The sequence below is a fragment of the Ambystoma mexicanum genome, chromosome 2q, assembly GCF_040938575.1.
Source record: "Ambystoma mexicanum isolate Mex_15411 chromosome 2q, UKY_AmexF1_1, whole genome shotgun sequence".
Taxonomy (NCBI): Eukaryota; Metazoa; Chordata; class Amphibia; order Caudata; family Ambystomatidae; genus Ambystoma; species Ambystoma mexicanum.
This window is the reverse complement of record NC_090924.1, coordinates 1,440,967,758-1,440,988,514: the sequence shown is the minus strand read 5'-3', so window position 1 is coordinate 1,440,988,514 and position 20,757 is coordinate 1,440,967,758. Positions and strand designations below refer to the sequence as shown.

Below are 20,757 nucleotides of genomic sequence, written 5' to 3'. Positions count from 1 at the left end.
CTACAAAAACATTCTTGGTACATGGGTTGGCCTCGCAATGTGCTTTATGTGAGTGCGCTAGTAAGAGCGTGACCACACGTGTGCAATAAATGCCTGGAGTTCTGCATACCATCCCTTTCTCTGTGAATTATATTGTGGCATTCAACTTGCTGAGTAAATCTCTTCCCAGAGTATTGATGGGAGTGTCTTTGGTGTACAATAGTGGGGCTATGATGTGTTGTGTTCCTGTTAGTGGCAAACCTTTTGTGACTGGGACTGCGACCACCACCCCGGAAAAGCCCTGCTTGCCCATAACCTTGTTTGTTAATGGGAACCCCCCTCTTGTATACAGGATTGTGTTGCTCCTGATTCTATGTGGAAGGAAACCTCCCTGGGTCCTATTTTCACTGCTACCTCGGGTTCCTCTTCAGGGCCGTTGGTTACTGCTAGGACTGGATGCATTGGAGCTTTCTGTGGGCCCCCCTATTGTTGCGTGTTTCCCTGGCAAGGGAAATGGTTCCCCTGACAACATTTACTATGGCATAATGGGGTACCACATTCTGCCCTAGTAGCACCGTACCCTCAGCTGCCACTACTAGTGTCTGTGCTACAACTGAGGTGCCTGCACCTCCCTCTATTGAACCCCCCCCCAAACCCCCCCCTCCCCGGTGTTGCTCCCTGTTGCTTGGGTACATGGCCCTGCGGCATCGAAGCTGGGAGAGGCTGCACCTGCTGCTAGTGTGGCAGTATTGTCATCACTCCCTGCTGCTGAGCCAGTTGGTTTGCTTGCGCTTGAGCCTGATGTTCAAAGGGACAAGTGCGCACAACATGCCCCATGTTTTGGCATATAAGGCATTCTCCAAAAACCTTATATGCTACCCCTCTATATACTCCTCTTCTCCGCGGTTGGTACCCTCTCCCCATGGGAAAGTATCCCATGTGCATATTCTTTCCTTGCTAGGGTATTCCCCATTGAGATATATACTGTGGCTGCACGTACCCCCACCTTGTGGTGGTGTGTTCCCTATGGGAAACACACCCTGCTAGGCGGGCACCACCGCAGCTGCATTGGACCCAAGCAGAGCTCCTTCTAGTGTGTATTTTGCCAGTTTCTTTTGCACCAATTTGTTTTCTTCTTTTGCGGCATTCTCAGATGCCTGCCTCTCACTCTTATTTTCATTTGCAATAGTGAACTATCGTTGCTTGTATCTCTGACCAGCCCTTAGCTTTCATACCCACAATTTTATCTAATGATGCCCGTACCTATGCGGGAGTCCCTTTATCAGGATGTGGTAAAACAAGGGTACCCACTCATCCCAGGACCTTTGCGTCGCTTGTGTTCACAGGTGTGGCACCTACTGGCAATGGTAATTTTTTAATTTTATGGGCCAATACTGTCCCCAAGTCGTAACTGTTCGAAAACATACACCTCAGAACCTTCCAAAAGCATTTTCAACAGTTATTAAATGAGGCTCCATTGTGGGCTTTTGTGCTTAATTTCACCCTTTTGTACCCTGCCTGCTCCCATATTTTGTCTGCCTGCTCCCCAGAGATGGCCGCGAAAACACTTTTCATGTCCCCTATTGCTAATGTGACCCCTGCCATCTTTTTCTCAAGCGCCTGTATCCATTTACTGGCCGCTGCAGGAGGGAGGGCAGGCTGAATATTAGATTGTCCTTATCCATCATTTGCCATGGTACATAATGTGCGTCCCCCCTTCCTTTCTGCAGCAATGGCATTTGCCTTGTCCTGATCCTATTCCCTCATCCCCTTTGGTAGCCTGTGTTGGCCCTAGTTTTACCTTCCCCACTCTGCTGTGGAGGGAGTAGGACCAATCCCTTCCGCTTCCATCACTATCCTGTCTCTCTCACTCTTTCCTCCCCCACATCTCCTCGCCCTATCAGGTACTAATTTGTCACTGTCCCCATCGCTCCATTCTGCCCCTATTAATTCCTTATCTGAGGATGCATCGGCCTCGCCCCCTTCTTCCCTTTTCTTTCCCTTCATCCCCTCCAGAGTCCAATTTGAATTGTATTCTCCCTGATACAGTCCCCCTTGTCCCCATTGTTTTTCTTTCGTGCCTCCTCTTCTATTACTCTCTCCGCTTCGTTGAATAGTGCATCCACCTGCTGTCATGTGTTCCTTTCTATATACGCTATATATTTCCTTTCCTCCTTTGCGTGCATCTCCTCCCTCCATGTGTCTTTTGTCCTTTTCCCCCCTTTGCTTTCTCACTATCCCCTCCTACAATTTCCCCCTGGGGTTTTGATATCCCACCGCAGATCGTACCAACTCCTTGTTGCCCTTTCCCTATATCCCAATTACTGTTTCTTGCCCTTTCCCACTTGTATCCTCTTTACCCCTTTGCATTGCACTACACACACTTACTCTTTATCATGCCGCTCTCATCATTCACTCTGGCCTTCTCCACAGGCCCACCAAAGCACTCCACTCATCACACTGGCCCTCTCGACAGGCCCGTCCACTCACTCTGTGTTGGTATCCAACGGCCCTCTCTACCGGCTCACCGTCTCCTATGTTAGAGCAAATAAGCGTTGTGCCTCCTACGCACTGTCTATACACGCCCACCAAAACAATGCCAAGCACACTATTTTACATGAAGTACCTCCTGGTGTTGACCCTTCCACCATGGGTCCACACTATAAGACATCACTAACTACCACACACGTGTCCCTCTCTATACCCCCAGAATGGAAGAAATCCAAAGGTACAACTCTTACCCCAATGACGCAATTATACATTTGCCGGTGCAGCGCGCAACTCCTGTCTAACAGGGTTCACCTCTTACTACGCACCTCTCCTGCTCTAATGCAGCATGCCCACACTCGTGTCCACTCCCTATTGGGTGGTACACATTAAATTCTAACACTACTAAGGCAGATCGTCCTCCCTCCTTGAGGATTTGTCCTAGACACCATCAAATCTATCCCTCCCTGTGCCGTGGGCATGCAACCATTATGCAGTGCTTTCTTGCACAGTTATTCTCACGTCCTGTAGATCCTCGAGTCCCCTCGGAAACGAGTGTCCAACACGGGCTCACCTCTCCCACAGAGCGTGGGCGGTGCTCTGGACCAGGCCGACCTTCGTGAACTCGGTGTCTGCAGGGCTTCCTCTGTGATGTGCCTTTGTCAGGTCTGCGGTCGCCAGACCCATGCCCCCCATGATGGCGGCCCGGATACCCTCAGCTAACCGGTAGGGCTGAGGATCTCGCTGGGGCCTCCAAAAATGCATAAGGGGTCCTCCTTAGACCCGCAATAAAATTGTAATTCAAAAAGGAGCACAGTCGGCAAGAATTAACTGTGTTTATTATGGCTGGGCGAGCACAAATCAAACAGAAGATTCCAAGATGGCCACCGACACCAGGTAGACGTGTGTCGTCGGCGCTCCAGAACCTCCAACTCACTTAAGCGGTTCCACCACCCCTTATGAGCTGAGGAACTCGGGAAAACAGCAGCCAGCGCTCCCCCGTACTTTCAATCACCCGTAGCTGCTACATCACCCAGCAGGAGAAGGGGAAAAAACCGCGGCGCGCATCGGTGGCCCGCGGGCGAAAGGAGACGCATCAAGCCTACTGTGCTGGGCAGGAGAGGGGCGCTGCAGGCGGGAAGAGATCGCAGCCCCGTCCCCGTCCTCACGCCGGGGAACGCACAGAGTGGCGCGGCCTCGGGGGAGCGGACGTGCTCTTGGCCGCACAGCGGGCTCTCCCGCCGACCATCGGGCAGGAGGAGGAGGAGACCCCGGGAAAGGAGGCACCTTCGGGACACACAGGCGGAGTTGCTATTGGCACTTTGGAGCGGCGGCGAGCTCCGGGCAGAAACGCCGGCCTGTGAAGCGGAGTACGGCCCCGGGCGGCGAGTGGATACTACCAGAGCAGTGCGGTGAGTGGCGAGGGGAGCGGGGCCCGAGGGACATTTATGCTGGGCTGGCGTCGGCACCCCGCGCGGCCTCACGGAGGTACTGTCCTACTACCCGCAACCCCAACAGGCCCAAAGGCAACGTTAAGCACTGCAGGGCTGGGGATTCAGGCCTGGTTAGGAACAGCGAGGCAAGGAACTCAGGCCTGGTCAGGAGTAACTCCCTGCGGAGGCACGGGCAGGATCAGAGGGGACCCTCCGGCCTTCAAGCCACAATCATCCCGGCTAAAAACAAGAGCAAGGCCAATAAGAGCAGTCAGTCGCAGGCGGACGCCTCAGGCCCCATCATGGCCCTCTGGGCAAGCAAGGACGCAGCCAAGGAACGCAGGGCCACACAGGGCGGGGGGGGTGGGGGAGAGTATGGAGCAGGAGCACGCCGAGACCCTGGAAGCGTCCGCACAGATCTCACGCCAGGATCTGCACGGGGAGCTGCTTTCATTCCAAGCATCCTTGGGGGGGTGGGGGAGGGGACCTTTCAAGAGCAATTTCAATTAATGAGGTCCGACATCGACCAGGTGCTGGCCGAAATCGAGCAGGAAGTGGGTCAACTGGGGGAGAGAACGGACATAGTCGAAAAAGGCCTGCACGAGATAGGCAGAGAGGCCACAGAGAACAGTGAAGCTATTGGGAGACTCGACACAGCAACACAGAACTTGGAAATAAGAATGGAAGACATGGAAAACGGGTCTCGGCGGATCAACATCGGGTTGAAGCTCCTGCCGGAGACGGTGCAAGATAGGGACCTGAAGGAAACGGTTCAAGGAATTTTTGCGGAGCTACTGGGCGAGCCTTCACCTGATCAGATTGAGTTGGACAGGGTTCAGAGTGGGCTTCCTCAATAGGAACCCGAAGTCTAGGCTGCGGGACGTGTTAGCGGCGTTCACAAGATATGCTCAAAAAGAGGCAGTAGTCAAGGCTGCTAGACAAAAAGAGCCGATATCCTTTAACGACCAAAGTATTGAACTGTACCAGGATCTCGCCAACTGTACCCTGCTCAAGAGGCGACAATGGAGCCTCCTCACCCTGAAGCTTAAAGAAAAGGGGATTAGATATAAGTGGACCTTCCCTTTTGGACTTGTCTTCGATTGGGCTGGTTCTCAGAAGCGGATGACCACGGTGCAGGAAGGAGCGGACCTACTTGAACTTGAACTGGATCAAGAGCTGTTTGGGGAATCGAGGGTGGCGGGCCCGAGCGTCTCCTCGGAGGCGGGAAGTGGTGTCCGAACCAGGCCATGGGAATGGTCACTGGTTGGTGAGGGGAAAAGGAGGAGACCCGTGCGGCGGAGGCCCCCCGGGAAGGGAGCTGATGTGGAGCTAGCAGCAGTGGAGTGATCTGGACCAGAGGAGAACTATTCGGGTATTTGAATAATCTCAGAGGGTGGTGGACACAAAGGCTGTTTTGAATACGAGGAGGAGAGAGGGCGCTAAGAGCAAACATCATGGGATCGGAAGCCTAGGCGGGGGGGGAGCGGGTGGAGCAAGTTTTAAGGTCATTAGGGGTTGGGAGGGGGGCGGGGGAAAAAGGGGGGAGGGATCCTCCGGTGCTGCAGGAGGGGCGAACTAGAAGTGATCCACGCACCCGGGTAACAGACATGGGGCAAATGAGCGGGGTGGGGAGCTGCTGGTGGGTCTTGAACGGCGGGGACAAGTGTCTAATCACAATTCAAGTGGGTAACGCATAATGTTAGGGGCCTCAATACCCCGCTGAAAAGGAAAAAGCTGGAGCAACTTACGAAGCGGGGAAAACCAGACTTTTTGGGATTACATGGGACACATCTGCTTCGCAAGGACCAGAGTCGCTTAAGGTTGAGATGGTTTGATCAGGTGTTTCAGGCGTCTGGTCCCACGAAATCGGGCGGGTGGGGGGTGTTGCTGGCCATCAGGGGCATGGTGAACTTCCGCTTGGAGGACACCCTAAAGGACAAGGAGGGTAGGTTTGTTGTGGTAAAAGGCACAATTGCGGAAGAATCGTACACAATAGGGGTGATTTATGCGCCCAACACAGGGCAGGACTCCTTCCTCTGCGATCTCATGGGGAAAATAGATGACTGGGCAAGAGGGTAGATGATCATAATGGGGGACCTGAATATAGCATGGAACAAGGTTAAAGACAGGCCAGGAGGGACTAAAAGCCGCGGGGGAGGGGTGTTAGCCTCAGCGGAACTCCGGGACAAAGTGGAGAGCGTAGGGTTGAGGCATGTCTGGAGGAAATTGAAAGGGGACGAGGAGGGCTACACATTCCTTTCCGAAGTTCAACCCAGTCCAGAATTGACAACATCTGGATCTCGGCCAATCTGGTGGGTAAGGTCAAAGAGATAGAGGTTGGGCCCATGAGAATAGCAGATCATAAAATATTGTCGATGCAGCTGGAACTGGGAAAGAGGAGGAGGGGGCTGTGGGGTTGGAAATACCCGGAACACCTGCTGAGGGACCCTGTGGTAAGGGAGGAGATAGAGGGCAAAATGAGAGAGTTCTTTGATAACAACAAGAGAGGGGACACGGGTGAGGATATAAGATGGGATGCGTTTAAGGCCACATTGAGGGGGGAAATTGTAGCAGTTAAGGCACAGAGACAGAAACCGCTACAGGCCTTGAAGCGGAAGTTGGGGAAGTGAGAGGCAGGGTAGCGGCGAACCCCAGCAGGACTAACCAGAAGGACTACAGGAGAGCAGTAGGACAATTGGGGATCCTTCGGACCAGAAAAGCAGAGGGGGCCTTGCTTTTCGTGAGGCAAAAAGGTTATGCAAGAGGGAATAAGGCGGACACCCTGCTGGCTCGCCTCCTTCGGGGAGCTGCCTCTAGAAACACAATCACGGCTCTAAACTCAGATAGGGGGGAAAGGGTTACTCGAATAGAAGATATCCAAGAGGCCATGGCTGAATTTTACGAGACCTTGTATGCTTCACAGCACCCCTGCGGCCAAGCCCAAGAGAAATTCCTGGAAAGGGTTAACATGCGTAAAATTGAGGGGGACGCCCAGACTGGCTTACAACAAAAGATAACGGAGGAGGAGGTGAGGGGGGCGTTATTCGGAAGCTGCCCGCAGGTAAGGTCCCTGGCCCTGATGGGTACACAGCGTCCTTTCATAAGACCTTTGCGGGAGTACTGGTTCCACAGTTGACCTACCTTTTCAACTCTTTTTTTTAGGTAGTGGGCAAATCACCACGCCCATGAAAGAAGCCAAGATTTCCCTGATTCTGAAGGAGGGCAAGGATCCCCTCGAAAGATCCTCCTACAGGCCAATAGCGCTTATTAACGTAGACGCAAAAATCTACACTAAGATCCTGGCGAATAGGCTCGAGGGGCTTCTCCCGGATCTGATCCATCAGGATCAGGCGGGATTCGTGAAGGGGAGGCAGACGGCGGATAATATTAGAAGGGTGGCCCATCTGGTGGAAAAGGCGGAAAAGACTCGTACACTGGCAGTACTTCTGTCCTTAGACGCTGAAAAGGCATTTGACCGGGTGGAGTGGTCCTTCCTTTTCAAAACCATGGAAAAAATGGGGCCAGGAGGCGCTTATTTACAGATGGTCAAGGCGAACTGAGGGCCCGCGAGCGAGGGTGGTGGTTAATGGGGCTTTAACTAGATCATTCCAACTCCAAAGAGGTACAAAACAGGGATGTCCCCTTTCGCCCCTGCTATATGTGGTTTACTTGAAGCCCCTCCTGCAGGCAATTCGGGAATCCGAAGGAATACCGGGAATACCGTTTGGGGGCAGGCAGCACAAGGTGGCGGCCTTCGCGGACGACATGTTGCTTGCCCTGACCAATCTCATAGTCGAGTATGCAATGCAGGCTACTACTAGAAGACTTTGGGGAAGCATCCGGATTACGCATTAACATGCATAATTCCGAATTGATGAACCTGACGTTGGCAAGGGTAGAGAGGGAGGAGTTAAAGGAGACGACGCCCTTCGCCTGGCGACCGGGGGGAATTACCTACCTGGGGGTAAGAATCACTCCGGCTCTACGAGGATGGTATGCAGCAAACTACCCCCCACTCCTGCAAAGAATTAAAAAAGACCTCCTTAAAAGACGGAACTTGCGGATCTCCTGGTTGGGGAGGCTAGAGGCACTTAAAATGGTTACACTGCCGTGGCTGCTCTACCTCTTCCAAGCTATCCCTCAAGCAGTCCCGGCCAGCTTCTTTAAGGAGCTCCAGGTGGTAACAAACGAGTTTATATGGGAGGGAAAAAGGGCAAGGGTGAGTAGGATGCAACTTACAGCCCTGAGAAAAGGGGGGGGGACTAGCTCTTCCCAACATCAGTCAATATTACGAAGCGGCCCAAATGAGGGTGATTAGGGAATGGCTCCGGGAGGGGGAAGGAAAACACTGGGTTCAGATGGACAGAGCGGTCACGCGACACAAACTGGGGGAGGTTCTGTGGCTACCCAGACAGCATCGTCCGGGCCATATGTACCTGAGCACGATCACCAAACTAGTTGCAGACAATTTGGGACGGACAGGTCCAACGTAAGGAAATTACAACCTACCCGTCCCCCTTCACACACATCTTCAATAATAAAGACTTTACCCCAGGGTAGGAAAGAGGGGCATTCCGGAACTGGCGGGAGGGAGGATGCCGCTGGATGAAGGACATGTTTATAGGAGGGGAGATCAGTTCTTTTGTAGATTGTAAAAGGGATTTCGCACTGGGTGAAGGTGAAAGGCTGAGATACTCACAGCTGCGACACTGGCTTCTATACCCCATAAATAAGGAGGCGGCTACAAGACCACCAACCCTTTTGGAGAAATTCCTGATGACCAACGACGGCTCGAAAGGCCTTATCTCGCAGCTTTATAAGATCTTGGATGAGGCTACCCCGAGGCCGCAATGGGCATATATGGGAAGGTTGGAAAAAATTCTGGGCAGGGAAATAGAGGAGACGGAGTGGGAAAATCTATGGAGGAAGATCCCTAAACTAGCGAGAGCCTCTCAAACCTGGGAGGCCTGGTATAACATATTATATGGGTGGCACTATACTCCAGCTCGGCTGCGCAGGATCTACCCGGATTCGTCGGGAACTTGCTGGAGGGGATGCGGCAAGGAGGGCACTGCAGAACATATTTGGTGGCGATGCCCAAAAATAGTCCCGTTCTGGGGAGACATCAAGCAGGCGATGGAACAAGTGTTTGGGGCGGAGGGAGGCATACCCCCGGAATGGTCACTATTAGGCTTGATGCCAGCAGAAGGGCCGGCGGGTTCGAGGAGCAGGGAAAGAGCGAGGGTGATGCTCACTCTGGCAGCAATGACCATCATAGCCCAGAGATGGAAAAGCTCGAACATACCAATGTTTCAAGACTGGTTGCGTAAAGTCTGGGTGATAGTAGCGATGGAATGGGCCTCCTATGCAATGAACAATACAATACAAAACTTTGCGGGCGAGTGGGGTGAGGTCCTTTCCTTTCTCAGAGATGATTTCAGGATCGGGTGGCGCCCGCAACGTTTAAGACTTTTGGTTCTGGAATAACCCCGACTAGACACTTTGTGGTGACAGGGAGCTACGGAGACTTTGGAACAGCACCGGGGGGATGGGAGGGAGGGGGGGAGTTATGGGGATTCTTAAAGTTGTTGGAAAATTCAATAAAGAGAATTAAAAAAAAAAATCAAACTCAACAGTGGACTGGAACTGAGTTAAAAACATATTTTAGTAGCACGTGAATGAAGCAAGTAGATCAACAGTATCCCAACTCCTCGCCTCCCCATCTGGTGCCACGTTGCTTCTCACCTCTCGAGTACAATTTGCAATTAGTAAAATAACATTTGTGCTGACCTCCGGGGCTTCAATATTCTGCCATTCATCAGCACCATTACGAAAGAAACTCGAGACACCCTGCTTCTGGTGGGAAGGGATACATTCACACGGCACCTGCCGAATAACGGCATTCACAAACCTTGTGGCGGATACTCTGAAAACTGGACAGCTCCCAGGGATGCAGAAACTTAGTTTGATTGGTTCTTCCAGGAACACCATTCTGTTCTGTTGTCTCGTTCTCCTAGCCACCTGCCAAAGGGCAGTCGTGGCTATGCGAAGGGTTCTCTGGCTCAGACCCACTTCCCCTCTACCCCCAATTGCCTGTGGGATTGGGGATTGGGACAACTCTGTCATTATGCCACACAGTGCTGTCTCAGCTGCTTCGGTCTGCCAGAGAGGCGCAGCCGAGCTTTGTCTCCCTCCTCCCTAACTCGTGGTGTGCTGGACTTTGGTTCAAAGTGGGGCTCCCAGTGCATGCCCGACCTGGGGCATCCCTGCCAAGTGTGCTATCCTGTGATATTTCCCTATCTGTATATATATGCTCCCTGGGCTGATGGCATACAGAGTGCAACCCCACCCCTGAATTTACTGTCAGGCCTTTATTCATGGCATTACTACAGTTTGTTAGTGGTTGTTGTGCATGTCTGGAAATACTGCATCTGGGGTACAGTACATTGTGCAAGTTTCCACCTAACAAATTAACGGGGGCAGAGTGGCTCAGAAAAAATGAATCTGTCAATCGTCTGAAGGGAAAGGATACTAGTGTAGTGATAGGATGTTGTACAAGTGTGTTGGAAATACTGCTTTATATGTAGTATAAGACAAATAGACAACAGAAAAACAATCAGATCATACAGCTTATTTGTTTGCTTCTTTGTCTACCAAACATCAAAAGATCTATTCTTCTAAAATGCACTGACTGGTGAAAGCTGGCATTCCCCACAATTACAATGAAATAACCAAATAGACACTAATGGGCACGCCCCAGTAGGGAATGAGACCAGGACCAAGTAAAGTAAAAGGTAAGTCTTTATATAAAGTTAAAATGGGGCACGCAGAGAACTCTGCTCCTCCGAGAGCGCTCTTTGTCCAAACATCAGAAAATGCACATTACAAAAACACGTCATTTACGACGTGTACTATAGGGGATACAGTAAGTTGTGCTGATTGGGCAAAGGGGACTGGACAGTATCTTTTGGGAAGGGGTGTTGCTCATGGATTGGTCAGCTCTGGACTTGTAACTTCGTGGAGCATGCGGGTCAGCTGGGCTCATCTGGGAGGGGTGCAGGGTCAGGCGATGTCCACATTGCTGTATTTCATTCTATCTAACTCTTTGCCCTTTTGCCCACACACATTTTAGTATTATACATATATTTCAATACACAATATATATCATCTAAGCATTTGACCTGAGCCACCAAGAGTGAGGGTATATTGGCCCAGGTGCCTTATCTAACACAATATTTCAAAAACACACTAATCAGGCATCTCTTCGAGTCTAACACGGGTGTTTTACTCTTTGTTAGTACAAAAAGAATATAGGGCCACAGGGGATTAGTGATATGGTAGTGAACTAGAGTGGCACATGGGCAAGGGGCATGTAACTGTTACATCAGAATAGGTGACGGTTTAGGGGGCATGTGGTCTATATTTCTTTAAAGGGGTCTGCTGGTGCAGAGGCCGGTTTGTGGAGATGGATGTTTTTTTTCAGGACCAGGCTCTGGCCCGGTCACACACAGGGTAATGATGTAAAAGGAAGAGGAGAGATAGTGTTTAGCTCGCTACACTTCGTGCCCAAGCTTCCGTGAGAACAGGACAGCCGTGGAGATGTCAGAGGGGAGGAGGTGGGGGGGTTGGCATGCAGGCTAAGCACAGAGAATGAAGGGGAGAGATGCAAGCTTGCATTCAGCGTTCACATGTGGCCTAGTAGAAAATAGACTTGTTAGTTAACACAAAATGGAGTCTCGTGGCTGATAGGCCATGCACAGTTGTGTCATTCAATGGCTACCTCACACCTTGGCCAGAGGTATACTGTCAACCGCGGAATGAGCATATCATGTTCGTTATTAGGAATGAAGGAGAGCCTGGGAGACCCTTCCTCCCTTACATTCCCCTTTTTGTTACTTAAGTAACGAATATTGCAACTCTCCCAAACATTTCGTTTGTTTTCCTCAGCTATTGCTTCATCCCAAGCCGTGGTTCCCTTTCTTGGCATCCAGGCCCGACACACCGCCCTAAGGCTCTCCCCTGCTTGTGCATATTTATCTGGGGTATAGGGCATGTATATGCAGCCCCGTCCCTCTCCAGATCTACCCATACTTCATCGTACCATTCTAATTCACAGGGTTCTTTAATTGTGGTGTGTCATAGCGGATCTACATGTATCCAGTGTTGTATATAGCAGTCATTCTATATTTTGGTTTCGAATCTTCTCCTGTTTGAACTTGGGATTCATGTGTTGCCTGTATTACCCCTGCTGCGTTGCCCATTGTCACCATCATCATTGCACTGTTAGGAATGGATTTCGCGCAGCACCTAAGTCCCAATTGGCACACATACAAAATGAGTGAGTAAAAGACGAAGATGGGTATCAGCAGCTTCACGGCCATCCCAAGCCACGACGGGACTCACTCGAACAGGTTGTCGAACCATGTGCTGGACTTCACTCCTCCTTCTTCCTTCATTCTTTCTCCGAGATTATGCTGCACTGTTGCTATCGCATGTGATAATGTCCCATTGTCTGCATCGGTAGAAGGCACGAAAGTGCAACATGCACTCCCAATTTTTCGGCAAATACCGCCATCCATTGCAGTTAGAAGGTCCAGGATGTAGCAGTTCTGCATGGTCATCAGCCGCAGGGCTTGCAATTCCACTTTGATGACATTGAATCCTTCTTCTGTGTCGTTGAATAGCTGGATAAGTTCCCAGCGGACGATTTGTATCCATTTCGCATTTGCTCGAGCTTGGATGCTTGAAACGAGGGACGCGAAGAAGGTTTCTGCTGAAGTAAATAACTTAAACTTGTCAGGTATTTGCACCAAAAGTTCAGAGGATTCTGCGGAGATATATTTTGGTGATCTCTGTTTTCGGGATACTGTGCTTTGTAGCTGCTCTTCTGATAAGACGTCCTATGCAGGGGGTTCTTCGGTCATTGACTGGGCTGCCTGGGACATCTTTGCTGGCACCCTCTCACCTCGGATGTGGCTTTCTGGTATCCCCATCAAGGCTGAGTGCAGCGTTGCCAGAGCGCAGGTGCCCCTCCATGACTGCGGAAGGTGCAAATACGCCTGTTTGCTGCATACCCAGTAAGTGTCCATTAAAGCTGCTGTTCCTTTTTTCATGTCTGCAATGATGAAAGTTTTGCTACAGTTCTTGTTTGTTCCTAAGGGCACTTTCCCTTCTCCGTGGAAGCAAAGTTCGTATGATATTTAGCGTTGCACCTTGATCGGTGTCTCGAGAGCTGTTAACCACGTTAGTTTGGCGTTGTGCTGAGACCAGTTTGGAGTGCATGTGTTTTCGATCCATTGCAGCTTCTCGTCTGACAGTCCTCGCAAAGCCTCTGCCTTGCACGTCACTTGTTCTTCCTGCCACTTGTTGTCGGAAAACATTGTCCCTTGGATCATGAAAAAGGTTTCTTTGATGCAGATCACTCCTTGTGGCTTGTTGTAGCAGGTTTTTTCATTCTGCAGCATTTGTAATGAGATGATTGGTGCTTTTAATTCTACACAGTTTGTTTGTTTATTTTTAATGTGCACCAAACCCAGAGGTAACAGGGTGCAGCAATAAGAAGATACATGGCTTACATATTTACAAGTAATTAACAGTATGAGCACATACATGTACAAGTAGGAGTGCTCCCCAATAAGGGATATGGAAGGAGTTCAAATTATATACAAATCATATATACAGAGAATATACTTTACAGTTGCAGAAATTTAATTACAAGAAGGGCAGCGACAATTAAAGCAAAAGGAAGGGGCGTACCTATCTTGCAGTCGGGTTGAGCAGGGTAATAAATGTGCTTCTAAATTGTAAATATGGTTGGTCTACTCAAGTCATGGGGCAAGGAGTTCCAGAGTTTGGCAACCTTAACAGAAAAACTGTTGCCACCAATCTTGGTGAGCCTAAATCTTGGAACCACAAGGCAGTTGGCATTACCGCTTCTTATGGGCCTGCTAGAGGTTCTTCTTGTTAGTTTGTCTATTAGATAACTAGGAGTAGCATCATTTAAGGCTTTATGGGTCAAGGAGGCCATTCTTAACTGTATTTTATTGTAGGTGGATAGCCACTTGTATTGGTGTCTAGTTGAGGCAATGTGGACTCTTTTGTTCATGCCTAGAGCAGCTCTTAGAGCGTTATTTTGCAATATTCATAATGTCTGAATGATAGCTTTATTGGCACCACTGTAAAGAGCATAACAGTAATCCAACCTAGATAGAATTAACGCTCTATCCAGGATTATGCAACTTTCATTTGATAGGAATGGCTTGCCGGCTCTAATAAGCGTACATGTATAAGCAGTAGTAGAGGCCAAGGATTTCACCTGCTTATCAAATGACATAGTAGAGTCAAGGAAGAAGCCCAGGGTTTTTAGCTCTTTGGAGACCTTAATGACGTTTCCATCGATGGTGAAAGAGGATTATTTGTGACCTAATTTGACAATGTTGGCCTGATTACCTAGAATTATCAACTCCGTTTTGTCATCATTCAGGCATAGGCCATGTGTCGCCATCCATGCCTGAATGATGAGGTATATCCTATTCACCAATGCCAAGTCCTTGCAGTGATCCCCAGAAAGTGGGAGGAGAATCTTTGTATCATCCGCATAGTTGGTGTAGGTGATACCCAGAAGGTCTAGATCATCGAACAAAGGTTTGGTGAATATATTGTATAGGGTAGGGGAAACACAAGAGCCCTGGGGTGCCCCACAAAGGATCGGTGAGGGGTCAGCATCTGCTGAGGGGGGAGAACACCCTCCAAGTTCTCCCGCTCAGGAACAATTCTATCCATTTGATAGCCTCAGTGGAGAAGTGGGGTGCTGAGTCCAAATGTTTGCAGAGGACCCTCTGATCCACCAGGTCAAATGCCGCTGAGAGATCAAGTAATAGGAGCAGTGATGTGTTCCCTTTATCTCTCAGCTCGTCAATCTGTGTCTTTAAATCAATCGGGGCAGTTTCTGTCCCATGTAGGGGACGGAAGCCCGATTGTCTAGTCCCTGGTAGTTTGTGTAGATCAAGATATTTTTGAATCTGTGTATAGGCAATTCTGTCAAGTATCTTCAATAAAAGGTGCAAGGTGAATCGGACACTGGGCCTCCGAAATAGGCGCCTCCTGTGCCTGTACTAACAACACTTTAGGGGTCCCCGAGGCTTGGGGAATCAAAGAGCACACATACCAGCTTTCGTTGGTAGCTTGCTTCACCATTGTGCTCATGTCTGGGTGACGTGGATCTTCTACTGTATCCTAACCTAGACCATGATATTCATCATACCTTTTCCATCCTGCCCCCCTTTCTATCTTCTGCTCCCCCCCGGACCACTTTGTATGTCTAATAGTTTCTGGTATCGGATTGGGAATATTCCAGTTATTACCCTCGCCCCCCTCCCATCACTTTGCTGTCCGTCCGTTTTATCATGAGCCGGGGTGGTGGTCTGTGTTTCATCATTTACATAATCACCACTTAAGGTATCTTGTGTGGTTGTATAGAGATCATCATATGGCAATGTAAATGCATAAGGGTTGAGATCATTCATCTCGTACACGTTAAATTCATGCTCATAATAGTCAGCTATCGAGTAGTTCATCAGTGGGGCCCTGACCGTTTTATTCTTGTGTAGGGTAGTGAGGATTGTGGGAACATTGTTGGCCCATATTAATTTGAAACTGTCCCACATTAAGAGGATCCTTCTTGTGTCAGTTTTACTCCTCCTTCCCCCTCTTTTATATCAATATATATGCAAGGTATGGCCCAATATAAATAATAGTGTGAAAAACAAAATTGCAGAAAAACAAAGTCTACACTCAAGAGTACATCCTAGTATTGCTAACATTTCTCCTACTACTATCTATTGTAGAGTCGTTGTCATTGAGGGCCCTCGTTTCTGCTATCGCTGAACCTACAGAGTAAGATACAGTTGGGTTAAGCACACACTATTTTATTTCCACTGTACATTTTACTTTTTTTTTTTTTTTTTTTTTTACGTAATCATTTTCATGTTATTGTACTCTGGTGTAAAAGATAACAAGAGCGAAAGAGAGCGAGAGATAGAGAGGGAGAGGGAGGGAGAGAAAGAGAAAGAGAGAGAGTGGGGGGTGAGAAGGAACCAGAAACAATTATTGAAATTATAAAGATTGGAGCTATGCATTGTGCGGACATCGATCAATTTTATATACATTTGTTTCTCTGTTCCATTTACATCTTTTTTTTTTTTCTTTTTTCATTTATTGTATTTCAGTTTTGTCGCTGCTCTTTACATTTCTGTTTTTCATCTAGCGCTATATCATTTACTGCTTGATCAGTAATGCTACATTTGCGTTGTTCTTTCCTTAGCATTCTGTTCCCCTCCCATTACAACACTATCATGTGCTTTTCACACGTCCAATAGATGGATCCAGTATTTCAGCCCTTTTACTTTCACTGCAGTAGGCGTACATCATATGGGCCATGAAATCGTGGAGCATTCCATCGCCGTACGAAACTGCGCACATATACCGTCTCCCCAGGCATTAGTTGTACGGTTGGGCTGTCTCCTCCTGGAGTTACTGTGTCACTCTCACTTTCCCATGTAAAGGGTGGGCTATTTGCTCTGCTATTATCCTTGCTGCTCTAGTCAATTTTCTCAGGTAATCTTGAAACTCCTCACCCAGTACTGTGGCTGTTCGGTGTGCAGCTGATATTCTCCTCAGTGGTGATATTGGGGTATGCATGTGCCTCCCTGTCACTATCTCGTAGGGTGACAAGTAGTGGTCCTTGCTAGGCTGGTTTCTCAATTCAAATAGAGCCAACGGCAAGCAGTACACCCAATTTTTCTTTAGGATGTGACACATTTTTGACAATCTGCTCTTAAGGAGCCCGTTGATTTTTTTTCTAGAATCCTGTTAGCTTGCGGGTGATAAATCAAACACAGTGTGTGTGTAATCCCCAGCAGTGCAGTCACCGCTTTGAATAAAACTTTGACGAAATGCGTCCCATTGTCGGAGCGTATGACATCACAGATCCCCCACCGGGGAAATACCTCTCACTAAGAATTTCGCTGTGCATTTCGCATGTGGGTGGGCCCACGGTCCTGCTTCCACCCAACATGAGAAGGGGCAGGCCACCACAATCGGATATTGTGCTTCATTACACCTTTCTACCATATCTGCATAGTCAATATGCAGTCCACGGAGTGGTCTGATGGGGCGGGGCAGTGTCCCTCTCAATGTTCCCGGTCATTCCTGAATTGTATGCCTGACACGTACATTCTATTGCTAGCTGTGCCAAGGGTTCCTGTAACCCTGGCACGAAACAATTCTCCTGTATGTCTGCTGCTATGTGTTGCTTTGCAGTGTGTGCGGGGAAGTGCAGCTGCTGGATGCTATAATAACTCCACAGGCATTATTACTTTTCCTGTACAATTTTGCTGCCAGAGGAGGTCAGTGGATGACTGGGTATACCCTCTTTTAGTCCATAGTTCCTGTTCCTCAGGTGGAGCACGTTTGTGTAAATCAATTATTTGTGAAATTGGCATTGAGTTGTAACCATCGCCTTTCTCTTCCTCTACATTTCCTTTTATTATGAATTCCCCTTGTACCTCCTTTCCTAAGTAGGCTGCCTCTTTGGTGGCAGCGTTCGCTGCCGCATTTCCCGGGGAGATGACGTCATTATTCTTTGTGTGGGTCTGGAATTTAACCAGGGCCACCATTGTTCGTTCTGTTAATGCTTCTATTCTTTTAGCATGTTGTACCAGGGACCCATCTGCCCTCCTGAACCCTCTCCTCCCCCATTGTCTAATGTTCTGGTCATATAAGCTGAATCTGTGTAAATAGTTGCTGCACACCCTTTTGCCGTGTGATGGCCTCAATTAGCGCTACCAATTCTGCTGCTTGTGCTGAAAAGTGTGTTGCTAACCTCCTTTGCACTATTGTCTCATATTCCCCTTCTTCCAGTCGCACTACTGCTGCTCCTATGTGTTTTTCTCCTGTCTCTGAATTTATTGATGCTGACCCGTCTACAAAATACTTCTCCTTCCTCATGGCCATTCTCGTTTGCTTTGGGCATGTCATCATCCTTTCCCTTGTATGTGGCGCAGTCATGGTTTTGCATATCTTCTATAGTGCTGGCTTCTGTAAGGAATGTTGCTGGGTTTACTGTTTTACACCACACTATGTGTATGTTTGGGCTGGACAGAATCATCTCATATGCTGTTGCTGTCTGTGTTTTCAGTGTGGATTTTGATCTTTCAAGGATGGCAAACAATGAATGTTCAACGAACAACGTCACTGAGCATCCCATTACAATTGTGGCGCTTGTCTCAATCGCGAACGTGATAGCTGCGGGAGCCTATTTGCATGCGAAGTAACTGTAATGTATCGACCTTGGAAGGTTTGGAACTGATGGAAGTACACCTAACATGGATGCTGGAAACTTCGTGTGGCGGTCTATGCATTATCCAAGATGGCCGCCAGCACGTATTTACGCACAACACACCAGTGCTCCGATGCGTTGTATCTTAGTACTCTCGTACCTTTCCAGCGCTGTGTTCCTGTATATTTCGCTACCTGTTATTGCTTCCTATAGCTTTTCCTCTCTCTGCATTCATATTCTTTCACAGAGGTAAACGTACTATTTTTGGGTAGCTTATTTTTCTCTAACGGTTTGATCCCTGTTAATCGCACTTTGAGGTTGTTCTTAACTCCTCAGTCCCTGTACTTTTCCTACCTGCTTTACCTTGCTTATCTTTCTTTCTGACTTCCATTTAATTTCTTTTCACTCCTTTTCTTTCGCCTGGAGTATCTTCTCTCTTGTTAAAGGCTTTCTAGTCTATTCATCAGTTCGTGGTATCGCTGCCTTGGCGTTCTTCTACCTTCTGACCAGTTTCCTGTGCTTCTATTGTGCCTCAGTACCTTCGGCACCACCGGCTCCTCGATCATCTTCACCGAAGAAGGAACGGGTCTCGATTCTACTCATCTATCCAACCTGAAGAAGACCATTCACACAGGGTTTTTTCTGCCTACTGCTTTTTCCCTGGAACAGCGGGTTGGCTCCTGGGATTTGGTTCCTATCCGGTCACAGTGGCCTCCGGGGAGTCACACCCGTACTTGCATCAAAGGAGTAAAGAAATCAGAAAGTCACGAAAGAAAGAGAAGACGGATCTCCGAGAAGAATTCGATGGAGATTCAGGTGAGGAGGAGTTGGAAAAGGGAACCAGGGCTGCAAGATTTGACAGTAATCCTGCATTACCGTGTCAAGTGTTCCACTGTAGTAGGCTAAATGCTTGTGGCCTCGTGACATTTTTTGTGTTAGTACTGCTGTCATTAGCATTCCATCAGTGTGAGAGCAGGTAGAACTCAGTCATAATCGGGAGTTGCTAGAACAGGTGCTGTGAAATCAAGTCTTTAAATGTGTCAAAAGCTGTGCTCATTTCAGTAGTCCATGTTAATGTTGTTTTCTCTGTGTGCTTCTTTTAGTGCATGCAATAGGGGTTTCGTGTATGCCGCATAGTCCAATATCCAGGCTTGGCAATAAATGCACATGTCCAGGAACCTTTGCATTTGCTTTACTGTGCTGGGTTTGCTGACTGCGTGCACTGCTGCTGCTGTCTGGTATTATTCTCTTACCATCTTTTGATATGTGTTGTCCCAAATACAACACTTCAGTTAAACAGTACTGCAATATTTGTTTGTCTAATTTGTACCCCTTGTGGGCTAGCAGGGTGAGCAATATTATTGAATCCTTCCTGAACTGTTCCTCATTCTCTCTGCAAATTAGCAGATCGACGTACTGAATAATAGTGATCTTGGTGTCAATGTTTCTGAGGTCTTCATCTAGTATCCTGTTAAAGATACTTGGGCTTTCACAGTATCCCTCGGGCAACCGGCAATGCTCATATCTCTTTCCCCCCAAGGTAAATGTTGTTAGGTATTGTGATACTGGGTCCAGAGGTACCGAAAAAAAGTTTTCCACTGTAAAACATGTTGCTGACTTTGGTATTCTAAACAGGATGGATGTAGGGTTTGAGACAAGTGGAAATTCCTTTTGTATGGTGTCATTAAGAGGCCTTAGGTCCAGTATCATCCTCCAAGCCCCGCCCTTCACTTTTTTAATCGGATAAATGCAAGTATTACATGGTGAATTTGATGGTACAATTATCCCTTGCTCTAATAGGGCATGTATTGTTTTTTATCCCCTCCTCAGCCTCTCTTGATAGTGGGTATTGTTTTACATGGGGTAGTATTGCACCTGGTTTGAGCTTGAGATTAACAGGGGTTACTTCCTGCAGGAGTCTTTCATCGTGGGGCCCTGTGGTCCACAGGATGGAAGGTACTTGTTTCATGTCTTGGTCGAAAAATGCTGGCGGTGCACTGACAATGGCTGAGGGATGTCGGCACTTGTTTGCGTTGAATCATTATCACACATTGGATGGAAATCTCCATTATTATTTCTCCATCAGTGTCATTGTCAGTGAACAGCTCCTCATCTGATATGTCACGTAGTGCTACATTGGTGTATATGCACAGCACTGTCTGCCACTCAAAACTCATCCATGTCCATTCCTATTAACGCGCGGATACTTGAATACCATGCAGATCTATGGACACTATCGAACCGGGCACCACCTCTGGGGCTGCCATGGGGTGATATACAAATTCTGATGATACTCGCCACTCTTGGCGCGTTATTTCTGGCACTACTCTCGCCAACACCTGTATCCCTTGCACAAACACACAATTCCTCTATCCGTAAAGGAGATGGTCATATTAAGCTTGCTGAGGAGGTCCCTCCCCAATAAATGTATGGGCGAGTCATCATAATACAACAGGGGTGCCCACACTGTTTTTCCCTCCACTATTACATCCAAATCTTCAGTGTATGGAACCCCGACCA

The 20,757-nt window shown here is 48.5% G+C and overlaps 1 protein-coding gene across 3 annotated transcripts in view; it reads left to right on the top strand.

The window, feature by feature from the left end:
• Positions 1–20,757, top strand: part of LOC138570249 (zinc finger protein 850-like) — a 128,453-nt gene that overhangs the window by 63,829 nt on the left and 43,867 nt on the right. The window contains exon 3 of one of the 3 annotated variants that reach the window (XM_069649000.1): positions 18,774–19,053. The exons of 1 other annotated variant lie outside the window; for it this stretch is intronic. The gene's annotated coding sequence lies outside the window, so the exon portion shown is untranslated. Of the gene's footprint in view, positions 1–18,096; positions 19,054–20,757 lie in introns of all 3 variants that reach the window. One more of the 3 variants, XM_069648999.1, reaches the window with a different exon arrangement.